Genomic DNA, 6,470 nt, shown 5'->3' with positions numbered 1-6,470 from the left:
TCTGTGGATATCATCTATAATCTTGTTGATAAATGGGGTGATTGGTGACAGACAGTTTATGACTTTTAGGCAATAACTCAATTGGATGTAACCATATGATAAAATGTCTGTCTCACTTATTCATTAGTAAATTCATTTAGATCTCCTGCCATGCTACTAAAAGTGTTTATCAGCTGAAGAAGTTCTTTGGTGGAGTTTTTGGGGTCGCTTATGTACACTATCATATCATCTGCAAATAATGACAGTTTAACTTCTTCCTTTCCAATTTGAATCCCTTGATTCCCTCATGTTGTCTTATTGCCATTGCTAGAACTTCAAGCACTATGTTGAAGTGGTATGAAGAGAGTGGACAAGCTTGTCGTGTTCATAATTTTAGTGGGATGGCTTTGAATTTCTCTCCATTTAATTTGATGTTAGATGTCTGCTTGCTGTAAGTAGCTTTTATCATATTTAGGTATGACTCTTGTATCCCTAATCTCGCCAAAACCTTTTTCATAAAGGGTTGTTGAATTCTGTCAAATGCTTTTTCAGCATCTAATAAACTTAAAAACACAATATAGAGGAATCCAAGAGTCAAAATCAATTCAAATGGAGAGAAACTCAAAGTAATTATACTAAAATCAAGAACAAGATAAGGCTGTCCACTGTCTCTATAGCTATTCAACAGGGTACTCGAAGTTCTAGCAGGAACAATAAGACAACAAAAGGAGATTAAAGAAAAACAAATTGGAAGGAAAAAGTCAATCTCTCACTATTTGAAAATGATATGTTATTATACATAAGCAACCGGAAAATCTCTACGAGGGAATGCCTACACTTGTTAAACACCTTCCATAATGTGCCAGGATGCACTATTAACTCAAAAAATTGATAGCCCTTCTATATTCAAATGATAAAGGGGATGAAAAAGAAATGAGAAAAACATCACCATTTTTAATACCCACAAATCTCATAAAAAAATCTTAGGGTAAAACTAACCAAACACGTGAAAGATGTATATGACAAGATCTTTAATTCTTTGAAGAAGAAATTTGCCAATGATATAAGTAAATGAAAAGATTTCCCATGCTCTTCGATATGTATTGACAAAATAGTAAAAATAACAGTTCTACCAAAACTACTCTACAGATTGAATGCAATCAACATCTAAATCTTAGCAAAATTCTTCACCGATCTTGGAGAACAATATTCAACTTTATATGGAATAACAATAAAAAAAATCTAGAATAAGCAGAACAGTTCTGTAGAATAAAAAAAAAACGTCTGGAGGAATTCCCATCCATGACATCAAGCTTTTCTATAGAGCTACAGTAATAAAAAAGGCTTGGTATTGACATAAAATCAGACAGGCAGACCAATGGAAATGAAACAAAGATCCTGACATTATTCCTCACACCTCTGAACACCTGATTTTTGACAAAGAAGCTAAAATTATACAATGGATAATATGTTGGAAGGAACGTGAGGCCACTTGTTGTTTTCAGGCCACCAAGATAGATTAAACCTGAAATAATCACACAGAAACTGTATTATTAAATCACTTCTTGCCCATTAGTTCTAGCTTCTTATTGACTAACTGTTATATTAATTTAGCCCAATTCTATTCATCTGTATTTCACCATGTGGCTGTGACTTACTGGATAAAGTTCCCAGTGTCCATCTCCAGAGTTTCGATTGCTTCTCTCTGAGTCGACCCATCTTTTCCCCAACATACAGCCTAGATTTCCCCACCTAGTTCTGTTCTTCACTGTCATAAGCTAAAAGTAATTCTTTATTCATTAACCAATAAAAGCAACATGCAGACAGAAGGACCTCCCACATACAAAAAAAAAGCAACTTCCAAAAAATGGTGCTAGCATAACTGAATGTCAGTATGTAAAACAATGCGAACAGATTCATCTACCCCATGTACAAAACATGTATAAATGGTCAAAAACCTCAACATATATCCAGTCACACTGAACCTCATTGAAGAGGAAATGAGAAGTATCAATGAAATTATGGGCACAGGAGACCACTTCCTAAATGTAACCCCAGTAGCATAGACATTGAGAGCACCAATTAATAAATGGGACCACTTGAAACTAAAGAGCAGCTATAGGCAAAAGACACAATCACTAAGACAAAATGGTAGTGTATTGAATGGGAAAATATCTGCATTAGAACCACATTGGACAGGGGACTGATCTCAAAATCTATATAAAAACCTCAAAAACTAGACACCAAATTATAAAATAATTAATAAGAATTGGGTAGAGATCTAAACAGAGTATAATCATCAGAATTACTGCAAATAGCAAAAAGACAATTAAGGAATTGCTCAGCATTCTTACCCATCAAGAAAATGCAAACCAAAATGACTCTGAGATAGTATCTTATGCAAGTTAGAATGGCTAAGATCAACAATACCAAAGACATCTTATGTTGGAAAGGATTCAGAGTAAGAGACACCCTCCTCCATTACTGGTGATAGTACAATCTTGGATAACCACTTTGTAAAACATTGTTGTGGTTTGGAAAAATCTTCCTCAAGATCCAGCAATATATTCTTGGGAATATACCCAAAGGATGCATACTATTACCAAAAGAACATTTGCTCAACTATGTTCACGACATTGTTATTTGTAATATCCATAAACTGCAAACAACCTAGATTACCCTAAACTGAAGAATAGATAAAGAAATTATGGTATATTTACACAAAGGAGTATTTCTCAGAGTTACAAAGAATGGAATCTTGAAATTGGCATTCAAATGGATGGAATTAGAAAAAAAAACATTCTGAGTGACATAACCTAGATCCAGATAGATGACCATGGTATATACTCACTCATGAGTGAATATTACAGGTAAATCAAAGTATAACCAGTCTATAGCCCATGATCCCAGAGAAGCTAGGTAACAAGGAGAACCCTAACAGAGACATAAATGGATCCTCCTGGGTTTGGAAAACAGACAAGATCTCCTGAAAATATTGGGAATATGAAGGAAGGATTGAAGGGGTGTGAGAAGAGAGAAAGAGAGGAAAGAGGGAATATGAGGGAACAGGATGCTCAAGAAGGGAGAAGGGCAGTGAGGGAGAGCAAGAAAAGAGGTATCTTGATCGAGGGAAACAGCAAAAGGCTAGTGTGAAACACGGCACCATGGAAATTCTCAGGAATTTACAAGGATGGTCCCAGTTAAGACTCCAAACAATAGTGCAGAGGATGTCTAAACTGGCCTTCCTCTTTAATCAGATTGATGACTACCTTAATTGTCATCATAGAATCTTCATCCAACAACTAATAGATCAGATACAGTGATCCACAGTAAAGCATTGGGCCTAGCTCTGAAGACCAATTCATGACAGGTAGGAATGATAATGTGAGCAAAGGGGTCTGGTGTATGATGTTGATACCCACTGAAAAAGCTGACGTAAGCTAGTGATACCTCACTGACTCTGGACTGATTATGAGGGAACCTGCATAGGATCAACCTGGGACCACTTATGCACAGGACAGCTGTGAGACTTAGAGAGTCTGTGGGATCATTGGCAATGAACAAGGATTATTCCTTTGAACTGGCTTGAACTGGCATCTTGGAGCACATTCGTTTTGGAGGAATACTTTGCTCAGTCTAGATATAGAGCAGAGGGCCCTGGTCTTGCCTCAAAGTGAAGTCTCAGTTTTTATTGACTAGCCATGGGAAGCCTTGCCCATTGTGGGGATTAGATGGCAGCTTGGCAGGGAAGGGTGGAATACAAGGATTGAGGAAACATTGTATTAACACATTCTTGATAGAAAAAGGAAAAATAAATAAATAAGCACCATACAATTCAATAACTATTGAAACCAATGATGAAATTAAACATATTTGATTGCTGGATTCATACTTCTCTTACATATATTGGAATGAAGATTAAGCTTCATAAGATTTATTTTCACATAACAGGCTTCTCCTCAACCTGGAAGAATTCAATGATGTCATTAGAAGGAATGGGATCATCATATTACTTGAACAGACTCCAGAAATGCAGATTTTTCACAGATTCAAAATGTACCAGTGCGAGTGTGTTTGTGTGTGTGTGTGTATGTGTGTGTGTGTGTGTGTATTCAAAGAAAGAAAGAAAGATATTATTTGAGATGTAAATGCATGAAAGAATTTTGTTAAAATACTCCCTAAAGCCAGTTTGAAGAAAATATAACACTTGTATGCTAAGCTGGACTATGGCACACAACCATTAAGTGAGAAGAAACTTTTGTGAACTGAAGAATAAAATTGGTAGTAAGTTAAGCAGAAGTGCACAGCAGAGGTGTAAACAGTGAGGAAGGTCATACAACATGTATGTGAGTGTGATATGATGGAATCTCTTAGGTTATCTATTAATTAAAACAATAGTAATTATTACACATAAAACAAAACTGGGTACATAGCCAAACCTATACTGATGTAAATTTCATTTGCACTCTTGAAGGATGATTTTTCTGATTCTCGAGTTAGAATAATTTTCAATTTTCTGAGAAAGGGGCTGTTCAAACTTCTTTGCAGGATTTTGAGATCTTACTCCTCATACTATGTCACCTTGACGAACCTTAACAAGGCAAGGTGTTTATTCTTGCTACAAATTGGAATCCCACGTCACATTGATATCCATGGGAGGGCTGATATTTTCTGAATGGAAACAGAGAAGGAGGAGATTGTGGTTAGAGGCAGATGGGAGGCAGGGGAGGTCTGAGAAAATGGGAGGGAGATGAAACTGTAGCTGGGATATAAAATAAATAAATACATAAAGAGGAAGTTGATTTGCTTTGTGTTCCTATGAGAGACTCTTTCTGTGATATCCTTCTCCGTCACATGTTAGTCCCCCAAAACAGCTCATCACAGAATCAGGGCTCATGTCCTTTTACATGGTGATCTTTAAATGTACTAAGTTCAAAAGGAGAACTCCAGGCCTGTTTACCTCATATTAAATGCTAAGTAAATCTTCCAAACAAGCAGAGAAAGATTTGCCCTACTGTTGGGGACCAGCCTCAACAAAAGTACCACTTGCCAGGGTAGGAGTGTGGAGATTTAAAAAAAATGGTAAAGAATACAAAGATGCATGTTAAATTAATAAAACAGAATAGTACTGGGAGGGAGTTCCAATAAATACTGAAATTGCTCACATATAATTTCCAATTGGTTAGAATATTCCAGGCGCCAAAAAGTATGAGTAAGATTAAAAGAACTGTATTATCATGATACAAGAAAATGAATAGAAGAGTTGAAATTCTTTGGTTATATCCATATTTACATATTCTCCTGCTAGAACATAGGAAGCCTTGCTTACACCCTAGCTCAAACATTGTATAGGCAAACAATTCCCTTGTTGGAATCCAATGCTACCTCTTTAAAGGAAGTGGAACCTTAGTTGGATCCTGAGTCTTTTGTTTGAGGTAGAAGCATATCTACTCTCTATTCCTGAAATACCTGACTGCCTATTAACAACACATGTTGAGAATAACCTTGAGAAAGCAGAACTCACTGATCAAAATCTACATGGGACTTTTGTTTGAGGTAGAAACACAATAACCTTGAAGGCATAGAGGTATCTTTCAACTTTCTGACTTTAGGTAAATGTGGAAATAAGCTCATATTTTGGGACCTCCATGCCCTATTTTTGTTCTGCTTTTACTGCAGTCCATGTCCATCCACTGAAAGAGACTCATCGGCTCACACTCATCAATGCACCCTCACAGTGGCAATGCACCGCCTAGAGGGCAAGCGAAACAGTAGAGTTGGAAAATGGTATAAGAAGAATTTATGATTCCAGGTTCTGGCTATCACAAACAATGCTGCTATGAACATTGTAGAGCATATACTTTTGTTGTATGATAAGGCCTTTCTTGGGTATATTCCCAAGAGTGGTATTGCTGGGTCCAGGGGTAAGTTGATCCCGAATTTCCTGAGAAACCGCCATACTGCCTTCCAAAGTGGTTGCACAAGTTTGCATTCCCACCAGCAATGGATGAGTGTACCCCTTTCTCCACAACCTCTCCAACAAAGGCTATCATTGGTATTTTTGATTTTAGCCATTCTGACAGGTGTAAGATGGTATCTTAAAGTTGTCTTGATTTGCATTTCCCTGATCGCTAAGGAAGTTGAGCATGACCTTAAGTGTCTTTTGGCCATTTGAAGTTCTTCTGTTGAGAATTCTCTGTTCAGCTCAATGCCCCATTTTATAATTGGGTTGATTAGCCTTTTACGGTCTAGTTTCTTGAGTTCTTTATATATTTTGGAGATCAGACCTTTGTCAGTTGCGGGGTTGGTGAAGATCTTCTCCCAGTTGGTGGGTTGCCTTTGTGTCTTAGTGACAGTGTCCTTTGCTTTACAGAAGCAACCTAGATGCCCTTCAATGGAAGAATGGATGAAGAAAGTATGGAATTTATACATATTAGAGTACTACTCAGCAATAAAAAACAAGGACTTCATGAATTTTGCATGCAAATGGA

The sequence above is a fragment of the Microtus pennsylvanicus genome, chromosome 1 (assembly GCF_037038515.1).
Source record: "Microtus pennsylvanicus isolate mMicPen1 chromosome 1, mMicPen1.hap1, whole genome shotgun sequence".
Classification (NCBI taxonomy): domain Eukaryota; kingdom Metazoa; phylum Chordata; class Mammalia; order Rodentia; family Cricetidae; genus Microtus; species Microtus pennsylvanicus.
Note: the sequence above shows the minus strand (reverse complement) of the source record.